General features: G+C 34.4%; 1 protein-coding gene across 3 annotated transcripts in view; it reads left to right on the forward strand.

The window, feature by feature from the left end:
* The window catches only part of LOC106873101 (uncharacterized), a 173,174-nt gene that overhangs the window by 38,923 nt on the left and 112,526 nt on the right, over positions 1-21,725 (forward strand). The window contains exon 1 of one of the 3 annotated variants that reach the window (XM_014920327.3): positions 17,102-17,249. The exons of the other annotated variants lie outside the window; for them this stretch is intronic. The gene's annotated coding sequence lies outside the window, so the exon portion shown is untranslated. Of the gene's footprint in view, positions 1-17,101; positions 17,250-21,725 lie in introns of those variants that run through there. 3 annotated transcript variants of the gene reach the window in all.

Genomic DNA, 21,725 nt, shown 5'->3' on the forward strand with positions numbered 1-21,725 from the left:
AATTCTTCTAATATATTAGATTACTCCAGACAAACTGTTTATCATCATAAATCGTTGCTAATCTATATCATATCAGTGTAGTTTGAAACATGATGTTTTGTAGCATTGAAGGTATTTCCTATTTACTTATTTGTATTCCTGTTCTCAGAATTGATCAAGGACATCAAGAATTGAAAGTCCAATTTAAAACCTACATATTACAATCTAAAACCTCAGTTTTGGGTCTGATTGGATGTATTTCATCTGAGATTTTCAATGACCACTCCAATGAGAATGCTGATGATGTGTGTTAGAAATTTGATAGATAAAAATACAAATGAATAAACAGATTTTTAAAAATCTGTTGTTCTCTGCAAATGTCAGTAGTCCTATGGCTTACATATTCTTTCTTCAAGAAAACAGGAACACACACACATGTATGTATGTATGTGTACATTATATATATATATATATATATATATATATATATATATACTGTTCTATATCATTGAATAAAATCTATTTAATCTGAACCACATGTTTTTAGTTACATTTTCATATGAACCTAATGCAGCTGCTAGTAAGATTAAATAGAAAAATGAATTATTGACATTTCACAAATACTCTGAATATAGATATTATGGATCTCCCTTTGTCTGGGCACACTGTTCTATATTTATAGGTAAAATGAAATGAAATGTTGTAACAGTCAGGCCTCTAGCTCTCCAAGGATATTAGTAATATAAGTGAAGTAAAATGACTTCAAATGGAGAACATAAATGTCGATTTACAAAGTCTAGTAGAGGACAAATTAACATTTACTATTTAAAGGCATCATGTTTATAAAGATTTGTCTTAAAATAAATCTAAAGGGTAATAGTAACAGTTTGTTTAGAGAGTGTGTTGTTCTTCAGACAAAAGACAATATATAATATTGTAACCCAGTATTTAAAGGTTGATAGTAATTATCATGTTAAGAACCATTGACAAAGAGCTGACAGTCACTGTCTTGTTGGTTTGTTGATGATTGTCCTACACTGAAATTCACTAAAAAAAAAAAAAAAAATAGAAATTAGACAAAGCAAGAAATGAAGCAATTTCAATTGATTTATTATACACACTTGTTCAGCAAATCTGTAAGTCTTATATTGGTAGCTGGATCGTCATCGTCATTCAATGTTCAGTTTTCCATGCTTGCATGGATCAGACAGAATTTGTTGAGGCAGATTTTCTATGGACAGATGTGCTTCATGTTGCCAACTCTCATTTGTTTCCCATGGACAGACATATTTTTCACAAAAGACTGGAAACAAACAACATTGCTTGAATGATGGTTGTTGTTCGTTTACATTATCATCACACGATGTCAGGAGAAGGGTACAAGTTTGAGTGTTTAGAAATCGCTGATGTTTCACTCCATCTCTACTTACAGTTTCCCCACATCATATGTGGGTCAAGATGAATGACTGCATTTTGGTGGGAAAACTCTGAGTAGTGATAGAGTGAATCATCAGCTGTGGTAAGTAACTTACTTACCAACCACATGGTTCCGGGTTCAGTCCCACTATGTGGCACCTTGGGCAAGTGTCTTCTACTATAGCCTTGGGCCAACCAAAGTCTTGTGAGTGGATTTGGTAGACAGAAGCTGAAAGAAGCCCGTCGTATATATGTACATATATATATATATATATATATATATATATATATATATGTGTACATATATATATATATATATATATATATATATATATATATATATATATATGTGTACATATATATATATATATATATATATATATATATATGTTTGTGTGTGTGTGTGTGTGTGTGTGTCCAACATCGCTTGACAACCAATGCTAGTGTGTTTACGTCCCTGTAACTTAGTGGTTCGGCAAAAGACATTCGATAGAATAAGTTCTAGGCTTACAAAGAATAAGTCCTGGGGTTGATTTGCTCAACTAAAGGCGGTGCTCCAGCATGGCCGCAGTCAAAATGACTGAAACAAGTAAAAGAGTAAATACGCAGAAAGCAAAAAAAAAAAAAAAATCAGGTACAACTGTGGCTGTGTGGTAAGAAGCTTGTGGTAAGGCGGCGAGCTGGCAGAAACGTTAGCACACCGGGCAAAACGCTTAGCGGTATTTCGTCTGCCGTTACGTTCTGAGTTCAAATTCTGCCAAGGTCGACTTTGCCTTTCATCCTTTCAGGGTCGATAAATTAAGTACCAGTTACGCACTGGGGTCGATGTAATCGACTTAATCCCTTTGTCTGTCCTTGTTTGTCCCCTCTATGTTTATCTCCTTGTGGGCAGTAAAGAAATAAGAAGCTTGCTTCTCAACCACATTGTTCCAGTACAGTCCCACTGCATGGTACCTTGGGCAAGTGTCTTCTGCTATAGCCTCAGGCTGACTAAAGCCTTGTGAGTGGATTTGGTAGACGGAAACTGAAAAGAACCCTGTCATATATACACGTACATATATGTATGTATATTTATGTGTGTGTCTTTGTGTCTGTGTTTGTCCCCAGACCCCCACTATTGCTTGACAACCAATGTTGATGTGTTTACGTCCTCATAACTTAGCAGTTCAGCAAAAGATACTGAAGGAATAAGTACTCGGCTTACAAAGAATAATTCCAGGGTCAATTTGTTTGACTAAAACCCATTAAGGTGATGCTCCAGCATGACCACAGTTAAACGACTGAAACAAGTAAAAGAATAAACGAATCTCAGGGGAATAAATAACATGTTGATACCATTTAAAAAGCATTGGTGATGGTGCCACATAAAAAGCATTGTTGCTGGTGCCACATAAAAAGCATTGGTGATGGTGCCACATAAAAAGCATTGGTGATGGTGCCACATAAAAAGCATTGGTGATGGTGCCTTGTAAAAAAAAAGCACCAAGTACACTCTGTAAAATGGTTGGCATTAGGAGGGGCATCCAGCCATAAAAATCAAGCAAAGACAGACTTTGGGACCTGGTGCAATTCCTGGCTTTACCAGTTCTTTTCAAGCTGTTCAACTCATGCCAGCATGGAAAATGGATGTTAAATGATGATGATGATGATATGTATTGATTACTCTCACATTTGTACACCCATACACACACATACACATGCACATACACACACATACCCTCGTGCACACACACATGTTTTTATCAAATACTGAATCTGACAAAATACATTCTGTTTCACACGAAAGCACATGTGCTTAACTGTTTCATTCATTTCTTTGGAGCTTCCTGGGCCACCAACCACTTTTCTCCATTGTTCTCAACTCTGACCTATCTGTCCTTATTTCTATGCTTTTCCAGCTCTGTCTTAGTCACCTTACTTGTTATGTTTCCACGAAAGAAATCCTTCCTTCGATTCTTCTGTAACTCTGCTTTTTTATCTGAGTAGGGTTGTTGGCCCTACACAAATTCACTTGGAAAGAGATGATCCATGTTAACCTGGCAGCTATCTTTTGATCGTCCAACATGGGAAGGTGTATCAGGAGCTTGCACTTCACTGGAAGAGCTCTCAGAGTCATTGAGTCACTTAAGTCACCACATCGCAACAAGGACAAACCCTTGTGGTGGGAGAAGGCACATCAGGGACTAAATTATCAGAAGAATGACAGCTCTTTATATTACTGAAATGTAGACAGAAGGACAGATATACGAAAAGGTAGAAATCAAGCCAAATTAGTAGATGTAAGGTGATCTCACTTGTGCTGATGCCTCAAAAAAAAAGCACTCTGCTACACTGTTAAGTGATTAGCATTAGAAAGAGCGTCTGGCTGTAGAAACCAAAGCAGACATTGGAACATGATGCAGTCCACCAACTCATTGTATCTGTTTGGCCATCCAACCCATGTCGGCACTGAAGACAAATATTAAACGGTGATGATGATGGTGGTGGTGGTGGTGGTGTTAGATAGGTAGACAGACATGTGGATAGAGAGATAGATAATCAGATATATAAACAGACAGACAGACAGATAGATAGATAGGTAGGCAGACACTAATAGATAGATAGATAGGTAGGCAGACACTAATAGATAGATAGATAGATAGGCAGACACTAATAGATAGATAGATAGATAGGCAGACAGATAGACTAATAGATTAACAATTTTATCAACTCCACTGTTGTGAAAAAATTTTATTGACAGATCCAGTGGGATTTGATCTCAGAATATAATATGATATAACTAAATGTCCCAAACCATTCTGTCACTCTGCTGTTTCTTTTTTGTTTTCTTCCCAGAAATATTTTCAAGAAAGTTGTTTTTTGGGGTTTTTTTTTTTACTTCTCTTTTTCACATTTATCTGATCTCAAATATATTTTCTTCTCTGTCTTACATCATTTTTTCTAGTCTAATTATATTTCAGATGATATTTATTTTGGACATTTCTATTGTAATCATTATAATAGATGTTACAGTTTTAAAAATGTAATGTTTCAATTTATTAATCACTTACTGAATGTAGCTTCCAAAATGCAAAAGACAGGCTACTTAAGAGCTGTTGTTTCAAGTTATTCTATATCAGTGCTGTTAAAGTGAAAAAGACACTAAGAAGGCAGCCTCCACTCAATCATGAAATAGGTACATGCACACACACACACTCACATACACACGTGTGTGTGTGTATTTGGCATTTATTCATTATTCTTATTCTCCCCTTCTTGTTATTTAGCTTGTTATTCCACATTTACCTTAAGTTGCTGCTACTGATGTTGTTGCAACATACTGTACTGGTTGCAGAAACAAGGACACCTTTCACATGAAATTTGTTATTCCACACACACACACACACACGCACACTCACTCAAGAAGGAAAAGTATCATTTTACTGGAATGCTTTAACTAGCAACTGATCTTATATTGATATTTCATATAGGTAATGCTATATGCCGTGAGGTAAATGAAAAAAAATTTTTTTTTTGATATATTTTTTAATGACAAAATAATTTTCTTTACTTTTTTATTGTGACTTTGATTTGATTTGATTAAAGAGGGCGCAGTTAACCATTTTGATACCAACCTGCCTGAAACTGACCTTGTTTCTAATACAAACTTTCCTATTTTAAAGTGATGTAAATTAAAACCTTCCTCCCAAATTTCTTGTTAATTTATGTTCCAAACACCAGCTTAATACTGACAAATTTATTTTTTAAAAAAGTTAAAGAAATTATTTCAAATTCTCAAATGCAGGATAATGCTAATAATATAACCTGAACAGGATAAACTACCCCTATTTTGCAGAAAAAAGTGTGGGCGGCCAGCCAAATTTATTATTATTTCAAAATTAACTGAAACAGAGGCAGTGTAGTTCAACAGAAATATGGTATCAAAAGGGTTAATTTCTTTGAATGTTATGAGTTTAACCATGAGCTGGCAGAATTGTTAGCATGCTAGGTAAAATGCTAACTAGCATTCCCTCCATCTGTATGTTCTGAGTTCAAACACCACTGAGGTTGACTTTGCCTTTTATCCTTTGTGGGGTTGTTAAAATGAATATCAATTAAAAACTGGGGTTGACGTAATTGACTTAACCCCTTACCCAAAATTCCTGACCTTGTGCCAAAATTTGAACCCATTACTAGTTTAGCCTTCGTTATTTCATGAAGAGGGGAATCAAAACAAAACAAAAGAAAAAAGGACTAAGTTGAGAAAAAAAAAAAACAAGCACCTTTGCATTACAGTTACAAAGATATTTTTTTCTATCTTAGCATTTATATGTGTATAAAAGTTCATTATTATCTTTTAAAATATTTAATATTTATTGTCTTTACTTATTTTTTTATGCTAGCTTTTTGTCTCAAAATGCATTTAAATAATAGCATCTAGCAATTATTATGACGAACATAGCATCAAAATTATTGTTCTTAACAAAATATAATTTTTTAATTCACATCTATAACAGTTAGCCTTATATCAAACATACTTATAAAAGCATTAAGATATGTAGTGTGTGTCATTTACAGCTTTACAATTAATCGGTGTCTGCAGCTTATAATTAGACGGCTCCTACATCTTGTAATTAATAAGTGTCTACTGATTTTGTTTAAGTAGAATTTTCATTGACAGAAAACAAAAACACAAAATTCATATAGGCACAGGTGTGGTTGCATGGTAAAAAGCTTGCTTCCCAACCACATGGTCCCAGGTTCACTTGCACAGTGTGGGATCTTGGGCAAGTGTCTTCTACTATAGCCTCAAATTGATCAAAGCCTTGTAAGTGGATTTTGTAGACAGGAACTGAAAAAAGCCCATCGTGTATGTGTGTGTGTGTGTGTGTCTGTCTGTCTGTTTCTCTCTCACCACCTCTTGACAACTGGTGTTGGTGTGTTTACATCCCTATAACTTAACAGTTCAGCCAAAGAAACCAGTAGAATAAATATCAAGTTTAAAAAATTAATAAATACTGGGATTGATTCATTTGACTAAAATTCTTTGAGGTGATGCTCCAGCATGGTTGCAGTCAAATGACTGAAACAAGTAAAGGATAAAAGATATATTCAGTTAGTGATATTTTCAAACAAGTTATTTTGCCTTAACTTGTAACAAATATTTTTAATATATCACAAAAGGATTCTTGTCTTACATATTTCAATTATAAAAATATGACTTGCTAAAGAGAAATTTTATTTAAAGGTTAAAGGATTTTCTCTATATAAGTCACATACTGGCATTGCATTTGCTACAATACAGAGCAAAAATGAGAAACAATATTTTGTAGAACTAATTATTACAGATTTTTGACTAATTATAATTTATGAGAATTCATCGTTAAGAAAAGCATCCACTCTACTGTGTTGGATATCTTTTAGTTGTTTCAGTCATTAGATTGCAGCCATGCTGGGGTACATCCTTGAAGAATTTTAGTTGCACAAGTTGACCCCAGTTCTTACTTTTTTTTTTAAAGCCTGGTGCTTATTCTTCTGGTCTCTTTTTCTGAACCACCAAACCACTAAGTTACAAGGACATAAGTACACCAACCTCAGTTGTCAAGTAGTGATGGTAATCAAATGCATGCACACACACACACACACACACACACACACACACGCACACACACACACACACACACACACACACACACACACAAATAAGTTTATTTCAGTTTTTGCTTTCTGAATTCACTCACAATGTTTTAGTTGACTCAGGACAATAGTAGAAGACACTTGCCCAAGGTGCCACATAGTGGGATTGGACTTGGAACTATGTGGTTAGGAAGCAAATTTCTTACTACATAGCCATGCCTGCACACACACACACACACACACACACACACACACACATGGTGTTTCAATATAAATCTTCACTTTAATTATGCAGTTCCTTGATCTAGTGATTTGACATTGCTTACTGTGATCCAATTGAACAAAAGGAAAAGCAAACTTCTAAAAACTTAACTGGAAAAATGGGAGCCAGTTTGCAGAGAAAACTTGAATGTTCTGAGATATATATGATAAATTTGGACTGACTAACAATGAAAATGAAGGAAAGCATTACCCTATTTGATGGCATGAAAGATGCACAGATATGTTAGATGCCTCCCAATTTCAGCAGCATATTTTGACAAAAAAAGATTTTAGAGCATTATAGCATATGATATAGGTTCAGTTTAACATATAGGACCTGGGGTAATTTTTTGAGACATTTCTTTTTTAATGTGTGTCTTATATGCTATCAAATATGGCATATAGAATAGTTATGATTGTTATAGGTTCATCATCGTCATCAACATCATCATTTAAAATCTGTTTTCCATGCTGGCATAGGCTGGACAGTTTGACAAAAGCTGGCAAGCCAAAAGACTGTACCAAGCTGTGTTATCTGTTCTGGCATGGTCTCTAAGATTGGAGGCCCTTCCTTACACAAACCATTCTGCAAAGTCTATTGGGTGCTTTTTTTCATGACACCAGTACCAGTGGGGTCACCAAGTAACTTATAAGACAAAGTCCCCTCAACTAGCAGGGAGTAATATTGAGGGAGGTGGCTTGTGTGCAAGTTGATGAGAGGTTAAAAGAATAATAGAGGGATAGGAATAGGTGTCTTGCTGTAGAAGAGATACCCGATTGGAAAAGAAAGAAGGAAGAGAAAGAGAGAGAAGGTGATGGATATGTGTCAGAACATACCCTCAAGGCCCAGTGGGTGAGAGAATATAAGTGAGGAGAGATGGTTAGATGGGACAGAAGTGGCTGTAGTAATTGATGGTGAGAAATATAGGAGTGGCACAGGGTTGGGCTATGTTAGATATGTGAAGACATTGGGAATGATAGGGGATACAAAAGGTGTTAGGGATGGAGTATAGTAGAGAGGAGAGAGCATAATTGGAGGGAGATAATGAAGAATGGAAGTGGTTCTGGAGTAGGAGAAGAAAGAAGCAGGTGATGAAAGGGAGAGGATGCATTATGTAACTAATCTCTCAGGTGATTATGGTAGCTGAATAATACCTCAGAGATAGAGAAGTGATGAGTGTTAATGAATGAGATGTTAGGGAAAAGCTTGACAGGGCAGTGAGAATGGAGGTGGGGGGTAGAGCCACCATACACACATACAAGCATTTACCAAGGTGGTTTTAGGACATTAATGCTATTGTGGTGAACAGGTCTTAAGCACAACAAGCACCAGATATCTCGGTCCTTTGTCATCTCCTCCATTTTGTAATATCTTAAAAGCTGGTTAAATAGATAACTTTTTTATCACTGATTATTGTACTAATTTCTGTACATATCATATGTAAGAGTGCAAGATCACAGTGGTGCTCCAGCGTGACCACAGCCACATGGCTGAAACAAATAAAAGGCTAAAAGCATATAAAGAATAACTGTCTGTTTATCTATTTTTATAATGTGTCCATTTTACATGGGTTGAATGTGTCAGCATTGTCTGCATCATCTTGCACATTGTAACAGAAAGAGAAAGAAGAAAAAAACTTGGCCAAGTTGTCTGTATGTCTTACAGATGAACTGGAGGAATTTTATCATGCCACCAAAACTGAGAAGTTGTCCCATTCAATGAAAATAAAAGACACCTCTGTGGTATCTAAGTTTTAGATGTTGCTTTGGTAAGGTTGGTTGTCAGTTATTTTGAATCCAACACTATTAAATATTTGTATCAAGTCTTTTCTGAATCTGTTTTAGTGTATGCCCATTCAGGATTTTTGAATTCTGCTTTGCTATCATCCCTGTATATTCCAAATTTTATGTTCATGAACTTTTTCTAGTGAATTCATCTAGGAAGTACAGTCCTATAAAGCCACATATTTTGCACTGTCATATACACCCATGCTATCATCAAAAGTCTCATCAAGGCTTGATTTTTTAAAACCCAGTTGAAGTCCTTATTTAAAACTCATCAGTCTAGCATGTAGTATAGTTTCTATTTCTTCTACAATTGTGGAAAAGTTACTTGTGAACTTTAAGGTATTTTATGAGTATTTTTTGAGGATGAAGAGGCAAAAGTCCTCTGTCAAAGTGGGTAAATCTCTATTCCTATATCTACTGTTACTAAAACAGTTAACTATAAATTGAGATTCTTTCATTGCAAATAGATTCTTTTTGTTGCCATTCTTAACCTCATTATGTACCCTCATTACTCCACATCTGTTACATTGTATGCAAATTGGATATTATTATGTTATTATGTTTGTACTACTAGGATGTGTGGGGGGGGGGGGGTTGAGTGTGAATTTGTGAGTATGTAATTTATTGAAATTTGAGCTGTTTTTGTCTTTTTTGGTCAGCATTTGTGAGCTCAGACTGTCGGACTATATGCATGAGTCTACTTATATGTATGTATAGTTGCCTGAATATTAACTAACTGGAGAAGGTTCAGAGAGCTACTACCTCTAAGGTCTCTTTCCCTGAGTGAAAGACAAATTGTATGATGCTTGTGTATGAACTACAACGCTACATGGTAATGAAACATGGGCTTTGGATGCAAAGGAAATGTGAAAATGAAAAAGAAATGAAGCAATCATGCTCCTCTGGATGTGTAATGTTAGTGTGCATGTACAACAAAATGCAAATGTGTTGAGAGAAAAATTAGGCATAAGAGGCTTGAAATGTAGTGTGCAATTGAGAAGACTGCACATTATATGGTTACTTGATGCATATCAAGTACAGCAGCATAAAGAAATGTTAGTTGCTAAAAGTGGATGGCACTTTTGAAAGACCCAGTAAAACATGGCACAAAGTAATTAAGATCAGCCTCAAGTTGTTGAGATGGAGGAGATGACAAAGGATAAAGATGAATGATGATTCACTGTGCTTGAGAAGACTTATCCGTCTCAGCCAAATACAAATTCCTAAAGGCATATTGTTAATGTCAATACCTTTGGAAGACAAGATGGTGAAGATCAGGTGTCAGAGTATAAAAAGGTGCATAAAGAGAGAATTGGAACTTCTCTCTCTCTCTCTCTCTCTCTCTCTCTCTCTCTCTCTCTCTCTCTCTCTCTCTCTCTCTCTCTCTCTCTCTCTCTCCCCCACACACTTTACATCATCTCCTTATTTCCCATCTATCTAGTGTTCTATTATATTGTTGCTCCTCCACTTCCCCCACCCTTTTATGTATTGCCATTTATCACCTCCATCTTCCTGACACATTCTCATTTTCCTTTAGGTACAAACCTAATCTGTACCTGTCTAGCCTTTGTCTACAACTCATCTTCAAACCACCCATCCCTCCTTCACCCCACCCCTTCAACCAGGCACTATTTCCTCAGTTGCTCTAATTATATGGAGGTAAAACTGTAACTATACTATCTCCACTTTTGTGCTACAAGTTATTTCTTTTCTTGGAACCACATTTCTTGTCACCCATCATGCATTCTCAATTCCATCTCTTACTAATTTAATCTCCACAGAGTTACCCTTTCTTCCTCTGACCACTCTCTCATATCTATCCTCAACACCTTTTTTTGTTACCCATTGTATGCACCCATCTGTCCCTCTGATCTCTACCTTTGTCACTATGTATCATCTCCCCCCCCCCACACACACACACACAGTTTACATCATCTTATTTCTCATCTATCTAGTGTTCTCTTATGCTCCTCCTCCTCCTCCACCACCACCACCACCACCCTTTTACATATTGCCATCTATCACTTCTTTCTTCCTGACCCATTCTTATTTTCCTTTACCTTTGCCTTCAAACTGGGATTCACCATTGACCACACTTCCATCCATGTTCCATTCACCTGTTCCATTCACCTGTTTCCATCTCTAACCATCTGTCACTCCCCTTTCACTCTCATCGACATACCCATGCAGCCATCCTCAATCCTTAGTCCCAATTCTCTCCTTATACTCCTTTTTGTACCCTGATACTGCATCTTCACCATCTTGTCTCCCTTTTCTGATAGGATCACCATGTATTTCCTCTACAGCAAGACATGTTCTTGTTTCTCTATCGTACTTTAGCCTCTCACCACCTCCTAACACAAAGCCCCCTCCCTCAATAATGCACCTCTACTCAGGTTAAGGGTCTTGTTTTGCAAGTCTTTTTGACCTTATCTATAAATTGGTTGGCATTAGGAAAGGCATCCAGTTGTAGGAACCATGCCAAAGTAGATATCAGAGCTCAACACAGTCTTCTGGCTCATTGGATGCTGTCAAACTATTCAACCCATGCCAGTGTAGAATACAGACATTAAAATGATGATTATGATATACTTATAATTGTATGTGTGTGTGTGTGTAGGTAGGTAGGTGTGGCTGTGTGGTAAGAAGCTTGCTTCCTAACTACATGGTTCTGGCTTCAGTCCCACTGTGAGTCATTCTGGGCAAGTGTCTTCTACTATGGCCTTGGGCCAACCAAAGCCTTCTGAATGGATTTGGTAGATGCAATCTGAAAGAAGCCCATTGTAAATATATATATGTATATATCTATGTGCATGTGTCTTTGTGTCTGTAGTAGTCCCCCCATCACCGCTTGACAACCAGGGTTGGTGTGTTTACACCCCGTAACTTAGTAGTCCAGCAAAAGAGATCTTTCATGCTCCAGCATGGCCACAGTCAAATGACTGAAACAAATAAAAGAATATATATATATATATATATATATATATATATATATATATATATATATATATATATATATATAGATATGTGTGTGTGTGTGTGTGTATGTAATCAAAATTCTTGATAAACTCATGTTTATCCTTGTCTTTACCTATAATTTATGAGCTATATATATATATATATATATATATATATATATATATAGATATGTGTGTGTGTGTGTGTGTATGTAATCAAAATTCTTGATAAACTCATGTTTATCCTTGTCTTTACCTATAATTTATGAGCTATATATATATATATATATATATATATATATATATAGATATGTGTGTGTGTGTGTGTGTATGTAATCAAAATTCTTGATAAACTCATGTTTATCCTTGTCTTTACCTATAATTTATGAGCTCAACATACTTGCATATCTATGCCCATGGTTAAACATAGGTAATATACCAATAGTATAATGGATACTTCTATCCCTTAGATGGTTATTTTAACGTCTAACTCAGCTAACCTTATGTATATATATGAATTTGATTCAGCCCCTCAGCTTGCCAGCCCTGGTCAAACCGTCCAACCCATACCTGCATGGACAACGGATGTTAAATGATGATGATGATGTTGATGATGAGAGTGATTATCAAATGCACATACTGAAAGCATGTGCTCTGCTTATTTGCTGGTAGGCATGATGTTGATGACTTCATCAAAGTTCCAGGTGTTAAAACACGCGAAAGTCATAGACAGGGAAGACAACTCACCCCAAATATCATTCAGCAGTAATGGACATCAATGTTTCACCATTTTGGTGGCTTTTCAACATCATATACTTGTATATATATATATATATATATATATGACACAGTCGTGGATGTGTGATTAGAAGTTTGCTTCCCAGCCACATGGTTCTGGCTTCAGTCCCACAACATGGCACCTTGGGCAAGTGTGTTCTACTATAGCCCCAGGCCAACCAAAGCCTAGCGGACTTGATTGATGGAAACCGAAAGAAGCATGTCATACATATGTGTGTGTGTGTGTGTGTGTGTTGTGTGATATTTCCAAACATGACAAATTTCAAGAGTTTAAAAAAATATCCTGTCAACAATAATACGAGCAATATGTTATAAGTAAAAAATGATAAATTACTTTGTTCTCATTTGACAAATTGGCCTTCAACCTAGTGCTTTAATTCCTGAACGTTTAGTGTCGCATATAAATGTATTTATGTGTTTGTGTGCTTTTGTGAAATATGAAACAATTGTGTATAATACAATCAGAATAGAACTAACGCTTGTCAGTATAATTTAGTATGTTGTACTAATCTAGTAAACTAGCAATAAATAACTAAAACGCAGTGCAGTATACAACACCCAGTAAAAATACATAACAACCTGCAAATATGGCAAATCACAGTGCAATAACCAAATGCATACTGGATCTATAAAGTAGAGAAATACATTAATAAAACTTTCATCAAATAAACACCCTGTTATAAACTAGCCTTAATAAAAAAAATCAATCATAACAACCAAACAACCAAACCATTTCCTGGAACCGTGAATGAAATTAGTTAACTTTGACTATAATAATATTTTAACATTACAAGATATATTGAGTTCTCTTTGTTTTATTTGTATTTGAACTTGCAAGTGTATGCAGTACTTGATGTGTTACAAATTTATCCATCCGTCTATTGTCTCCACCCCACTATTCTTATGTGGGCCATAGGGGTAGTGTCTTGAATAACATCCTCTATGGAGTCCTATCAGAAGCAGCCGTCATTAGACTTTCTGGCAGGATTCCCAAGTGTGACCAACTGAAGCTAATTGATATTATCCAACTCATCCTGTTCTTTGTCTTGTTCTTTTAATAATTATATTAATGCCGTTAACATAGGGATTATTTTACAGGTTTTGCCTCTTTATATATATTTTTATTTCTCATGTTTATGTTTATTCCTTGAATTATCTTAGGTATTTTTTCAGGAATTTGACCTGAAGAGTGACAGATTTTGGGAGTAAAATCATTTTCCCATTCTAATGAACTTGGATAGAATTTGCTTATGATTTTATATAGTCCTATTTCAGCCATGAAATGCGCGTAGTCTATGTACTAGCACTAACTTTTATACTTTTACACATTATATCATTGTATTAATTTTTACTGTCCTATTTATATTTTATTTGATTTTTAAATTAATATTTTTATGATGAATGTTTCTTTATATGATATATTATATATTATTAAAATTATTAAAATTTTAGATTAAAATCTTAGATAGGTATTTATATGCTATATGCCTCACAGAATGGTTTTGGACGGGTTCTTCGTTGACTGAGTTGTAGAGTGGTGGTTCGTCTCTAAATTAGTTATATGCATATATATTATATATTACAAAACTCAGTGTAATATTATACCGAATTTTACCTGTAAGGTTGGAATAAGTTTTTATTCCCTAATATTATTACTATATATATATATATATATATATATATATATATATATATATATATATACATATACATATACAGAGAGAGAATGAGAGATACATCAACACACACATCTATATGTGTGGATAATGCATTTAATGACTACCACTATAGAAGAAGGTCTTCTCTCCAATTTTGTAAAGAGAGCCCACTGTATGACTGTGCCACTCACAAGCATCACTCAATGTCAAGATAAGCAGACACAGGTATACACATACATAACTTACACACACACACACACACACACATACATGATGAGCATTTTTCAGTTTCTGTCTCTGAAATACACTCACATGTTTTTGGTTAGCCCAGGGCTTTATTAGAAGACTATTAGAGAGGCTAAACTCAACCTCACAGCACCTATAATTCGTGTGGGTGGGTGTGTTTTAAAGTGTATCCATTATGGCCAATCTTACCAATCAGTTTCATTTTGCACTGAGTATTAAACCAAATATTACATAACAGCATGGTTATGTAATAACTCTTGATATATACCTTGTCCAGTTCATTTCATTTTTTTTCACAGTATCCAGAAACTGGATGTGTTTTTTCACTTCCAATAAGAGAGCAGTTGCTATGTTTTATTTCCACGCTTACTAGCTCTGATGAACGTATGGGTTTACAGAACCGTGTTCTTATCTAACATCCAGTTTATTACCCAGTGTAAAACTGTTTGGTAAGATCAGATGTATTGGATGTATAATATTGTACATTTTGATTAATATGTCCACTCTATTGGTATATATATATATATGAGTGCATATTTTTTCTGACTTACGCATTTTTAGACAACTATATATATATATATATATATATATATATATATATATATATATATACAAGGTCTGATCAATAAGTATCCGGACTGTTGCCATAGTAATGAAGCTAAAGCTCGCAGAGTAAAGCAAAATTTTATGCAGATTCTCTGCTCAACTTTCTCTGTCATAGTCATTGCGCTGATCACACGCTACACACCTTCCTTCCAAGCACTGATGTAAACAGTGGAAGTGAGCTAGAACACTAAAACTTACTGCGCATGCACAGCAGAGTTAACAGTTATTTTTAATACTTTTCTCGCTGTATTGTGTATTCGTTTCTCTTTTTTCCATCTGTGATTCATTTATGATCATCTATGTAAATGAAGATATTTCCTTCATTTTGCTGCTTTTCTTTCTACAAAGTGAGAAGTTACATTGTGGAACTGCTATTTTAATGGGTTGTGTCTATTTATTACCCAATGAGATACATCTGCACTGCCAGATGCTTCTGAACCAGTTGTTGAGTGTCCCACCGGTGAGGGTTCAATGTTAAATGTGTTGAAACAATTGTCATGATTAATAATAAATTCTTGTACATTCCATCTTCCGTCTTTCATTTCTCATATACATATAAGGGTAAGATCAAGGATCCAAGTGTAGGAAGTTTGTAAGCTTCAAGCAGTCACTAGCAGGTATAGAAAACAAAAAGTGGACCATGTATATTCAGGAACAATAACAATTTATTGGCATTGAAGGTTACATGCTTATTCCCATATTGAAGTTAAAAGGAAATTCAATAAGCTGAAAATCTTTGTACAGCTCACAATTAGCAACTAGAGTTGTTATAAATGTGAATAAAATTTATGTGTGTGTGTATATATATATATATATATATATATATATATATATATATATATATTCTTATAAGAATAGTTAAATTTTAGTATATATATAATATTTTAAGTTATTTTGAAATTAATTAAAATTTTTGTCGATATACTTCTTTAATACTATATGTGTGTCCTGGTTTCAAATTAAGTACGCTGCACTCCAGTTTGTTGTAAGAAGCAACTAAAAGGATTGTTGACAGAAAGGGCATCTGGCCCCATAAAACACTACCTCACAGAACTTGTCCCTGCTCATCCCGGCATAGAAAAGTGGGCCCAAAATTATGATGGTGACTACTTTATTTGTAGTTTCCATCTTTTTTATTGTTTTTTGTTAATATCTCATTTTGACCTCCAAAGAAGTTTCTATATCAAGGTAGAGCTTATCTTTTCATTCACCTACTTTTGAGTTGTGGTCAATATAGCTTCATGGTCAAATGACATGATGGTCACTGAAAGCAGATTGCTTATTAAGGTCATTATTATTTAGAGTTAGTTTTTTTTCTTTGCTATGAATTCATTGTTTTTTTTTTTTTTATCATAAGAAGATTACTAACTTGCAATTGTTATTTTTTTTTCCCCCTCACATATAAGTTAATACCTTAATCTCCATCTGAAACAGTGTGAGTATGTAAATCTGGTGTAGATTATATAGTTGTCAGCTGTCTAATCTCACTTTATGCATCTCACTGTTAGTAGTTTTCTGTTATTGTTTAGTGCTTGCATTAACATTTCATTTGTGAAAAATCTTTTAATTTGTTAAACATTAATTTCTGTTTATTAGTTTTTGTGAGACAACTTTCACTTTTTAAGCCTGCCTTATTCTGTTGTACCAATCAGATCTTACTTAATTTTTACTATTTCCCCGCCCTAGTCTATTTCATGAACACACTTGCCAATGACCTTCAGTAAGCTAATGCTATCCAATGGATTGTTGATATTGATTAGTTTTATGATAATATTTCTCTGCTGCAAGTAGTTTCAGTTTTCGGTAATATTTCGTATGTGATATGAGTGTAAATAACTTGTACTCCTGATGGCAAATTTCCTAATTTCTTCAATTTCCATACTCTAAGATTATTACTTACCACAAATCATCTTGGAGTCTTTCGGTACAGTATTTCTATTATTATTCTTATTTTCAATTAAATTATATTTTTCTATACAATTATATTTTTTCATACCATCTGCCTTATACATTTACATCACCGATGTATTTGACTGTTTCTAAAATATTTTATTTTTGTACAATCATTTTACTCAGTTGGTGATCTGCAGGAAATTGTTAAGCTAGATGCATTCATATAGGTACTACTTTTTGGAGTATTCGGATAATATTAATTCCTTAGAGTAAAAGATTATGATAACTGGGCACAGAGTGTAAATTTTATCATCAAAATGAAGAAAGTGTCAACAATATAAAATTGCTTTTTGTAGTTTTATGTTGACATGAAGGAAAATAAATTTTAAGGAGATTTAGATGAATAATATAAAATGTAATTGTAAATTATTTTTATCAGTAATAACTAATTTATAATATTAAAAAAAAAAATTAAATACCTATCTTCTGTTCACTCTTTTTCCTTTCCTCTTTTTCTTTATCTCTTTTTACTTTTATCACTTGATTATTTTTTCACCTTTACAAAAGTCATACCTTGCAAACCAAAAAAAAAAAAAAAAAAGGAGAGAGAAAAAGAGAAATCTTATTCATATTTGATACAGCCCTGTAATAGATAACCTTATCTGAGATAACTGATTCTATTAACATAGACCATTACAATCAAATTGTTATAGAATTTATCTTAGAGTGGAAGTATGTATGATGCTTATAGATACAATAATTGAGCTAAAGTGATAGCATGTTGTCAACTTAATGTGACAGTCCCATAAAAGGGAAGAATGCTACTGTTATTTAGCCCTAGGAAACACTGTTTCCTGTTGGACTTGACACATTTCCTATGTCCTTATGTTTTCAAAGTGGACACAGGAAATGTGTCAAGTCCAACAGGAAACAGTGTTTCCCAGGGCTAAATAGCAGTAGCATTCTTCCCTTTTATGGGACTGTCACATTAAGTTGACAACATGCTATCACTTTATCGTGCTGCTACTGCATAAATCTCTGAGAGATTTAGAAATATATTATTTCAATAATTGAGCTATCTTAAATTTAACTACTTTGACATGAAAATGTATACATAAAACATTATTTCACCTAACGAGTTATCTGAAATTGCTTTTCATTTAATTAAGTATTTTGTTTATGCTTATAATTTCTAGTTATCAGAGTTCAAAATGTAATTAGTCATGCATAGAATTTTTAATATTGATTTCTAACATTAGAACAAGGCCACAGCTTTGGGGGAAGGATACAGTCAATTATGAGAATAATTCAATTTTATTGATCTTGGAAGGATGGAAGGCAAAAATTGGCCCCAAAACTGAACTCAGAATATAAAGAGCCTAATATTGATAATCCTCTTGTAAAGTTATGTGAAATAATTGCTCAAAATTAAAATTCTACTCTTGTCCCACCGCATGGTACCTTGAGCAAGTTTCTTCTACTATAGCCTCAGGCTGACCAAAGCCTTGTGAGTTGATTTAGTCGATGGAAACTAAAAGAAACCCATCGTACGTATGTATGTATGTTTGTGTGCTTTTTGTCAATGTATAGTGACAAAAGATTTAAACATTGACAAGGAAAATAAAAAACTAATGCTTAATCACTGACATCCCTTTAGATATTTGTTCGGCACCAAGTTGCATACACTTCCTTTTCACTCTCACCATTAGAAACACCATGAACCAGTATTTAGCCTGTTGAAAATATGTAGTAGTAATGCTATTGTTCACCAGTTGTGGTTAAGAAACACCCTTTACAACCACATGGTTTTGGGTTCAGTCCCACTGCATAGCACTATGGGCAAATCTTTCCTAATATAGTTCCGGGTTAACCAATGACTTATGGGTGAAATCTGGTAGATGGAAACTCTGTTGAAGCCCATTTTGTGTGTGTGTGTGTGTGTGTGTGTGCGTGCATGCATTTGTCCCTACTCCCCACTGCTTGACAACTAGTTTCAGTTTAGCAAAAGAGAGGATAGAATAAGTACTGAACTTTAAAAAAGTAAGTACTGGTGGGTGGGGTTGGACTTTTCAACTAAAACCCTTCAAGGTAGTGCCCCAGCATGATCGCAGTCCAATGATGGAAATAAATGAAAGATAAAAGATACTGAAACATACTTTTATTTTATGTAAGAGTATCCATCACTCAACTCGCTGAAATTAGTGTAGATTTATTATGAAACTACACTGTATGCTCTCTGGCATAGGCATGACAGATTTTAACAAAAGAAAATAATATTTTACAAAACACTACAGAGCATGATTAGTAAAATAGTTCTATATTGGAAACGTAGTTAAATATTTACAACATCAACTCTTTTTTAAAATTTTCCTTTACCCCTTGGACACACAAAACCAGTTACCTGGTTTCCATGATGCATAAGTGACTGAAATCACAACATTATCCCTGAATGGGACACCAGTCTATTGCAGGGTTCAAAGACAGGAATTTTGAGGGGAGGAGAACAAGATGATTACATCAACCCTGACACTTGACTGCTACTTATTTTATTGACACCAAGGGGAGGAAAATGGAGGCATGTGGCCTTGTTGTAAAGATGTTGCACTCACAAGTGCAAAATCATAGTTTTGATTCCTGGGCTGGACACTGTTGTGTTCTTGAGCAAAACACTTCATTTCACTTAGTTCCAGTCCACTTAGCTGTAAATGAGTAACTCCATGACAGACTGGCATCCCATTTAAGAGGAATGTCATTATCTTGGTCACTTATAAATCATAAAAGCTAAGTAATTAACCCCAATAAGTTCTAGGACTCGAGGCAGTAATGTCCAAGGGTAATGATGACAAAGGAATGAAAGACGAATTTGGCAGGATTTGAACTCACAACATAAAGAGTTGGAAGAAATGTCACTAAGAATTTTGTCCAATGAGCCTACAATTCTGCCAGCTTGCTACCTTTATAACACATACTACTATGACTCAGTTGAAAAGGACAATAAATATTATTCTTTAGCAGCAAGTATTTTAAATGACACTTCATTTTTGTATTTGGTTACAAAGTTCTTTATGTGAATTCATTCTGTTGTGTCTAGGGAGATTATGCCAATATCAATTACACACACACCAATTCAATTCCAATTCTTTACTATTAGTCAAATGGTTAAATATCTAGCCTATAACTCACTGATCTTTTGTTTAACTTCATTAAATTTAACCAATTGATGATAATAATAATAGAGGAGTGGAATTGAACCAGTGCATGTGTTATTAATAATGGTGTAATGACTGTCCCCAGACATTACAAAATTTTAAATGATTAATTATATTTCAAGCATATTAATAGGTTTTAAATATGTAAAATGATATCTCAGTAATTATTAATTATAATTTCATATAATGTTAAAAAAAATGATTCATAGTGTTTCAACATACAGTTAACTCTTTGAAACGCCTGTGTTAGAATGGTGGCAGCTGATGAAGGAGATGTTCTCTATGTGGCCTGTGTGTTTTCTGTACTCGTTTATCATTTTGTCTATGCTTTGTTTGCAATGTCCTGTACCCAGATATGCATCTATATATACAGGTAGATGTAAGCATGTACATACATGTACGTATATATGCATATACTCATTTATTATTTGTATTATACATATATATATACTGTATGTATATATACATACATACACATATACATACATACATACATACATACAGACATGTGTGTGTGTGTGTGTAGTTTTTTTATTAACCCTTTGCCTTTACTACATGAGTGTCACCGTCATGCAAACTGTGTCCTTTTTTTCATCCATGGAAACTTGTCTGGTGAAAGGAAAGTAATACCCTGGAAATAGCTGAGGGGTTGGCAACAGGAAAAGGTAATCTGACCACAGAAAATCTGCCTCAACAAATCCTGTCTGACCCATGCAAGTATGGAAAAGTGAATGTTAAAAGGATATTGACGATGATGATTATAAATTCAATTTATGATTCTATGCAGAAAGAATAAGTATTTGACTGATTAACTTCTGATAAAATATAAATATAAAAAAGACACTAACAAAAATTAACAAAATATTATAATCAACCAGCTTGGACTCCTTTTAACTTTATTGTTATTTAACATTACACTTGTATTATACAGTGACCATTTTTCTGGCAAACTGTCTATTCAATTTATTACTAATTGAAGAGTTTATAAGCTTCATCTGCCCATGATAGATTCTGATACATTATCTACTGTCAAGTTCCATCTTCAATATATTATCATCATCGTTTTAATGCCCACTTTTCCATGCTTCAGCGGGTCAAATGGTGTTTTATATAGGCAGATTTTCTACAATCAGATACCCTTTCAGTCGCCAACCCTCACCTCTATCCATGTAAGGTAACATTTATCCGTGGCCAGACAGGTCTTCAAAGAATTTCGGAAATGAATGACTCGCTTGTATGAAAGTGACACTCATTTACAATTATCACATAATGTCAAAACAAAGTGATTCACACTCATT

This window comes from Octopus bimaculoides, chromosome 19, assembly GCF_046866305.1.
Source record: "Octopus bimaculoides isolate indiv1 chromosome 19, ASM4686630v1, whole genome shotgun sequence".
Lineage (NCBI taxonomy): Eukaryota > Metazoa > Mollusca > Cephalopoda > Octopoda > Octopodidae > Octopus > Octopus bimaculoides.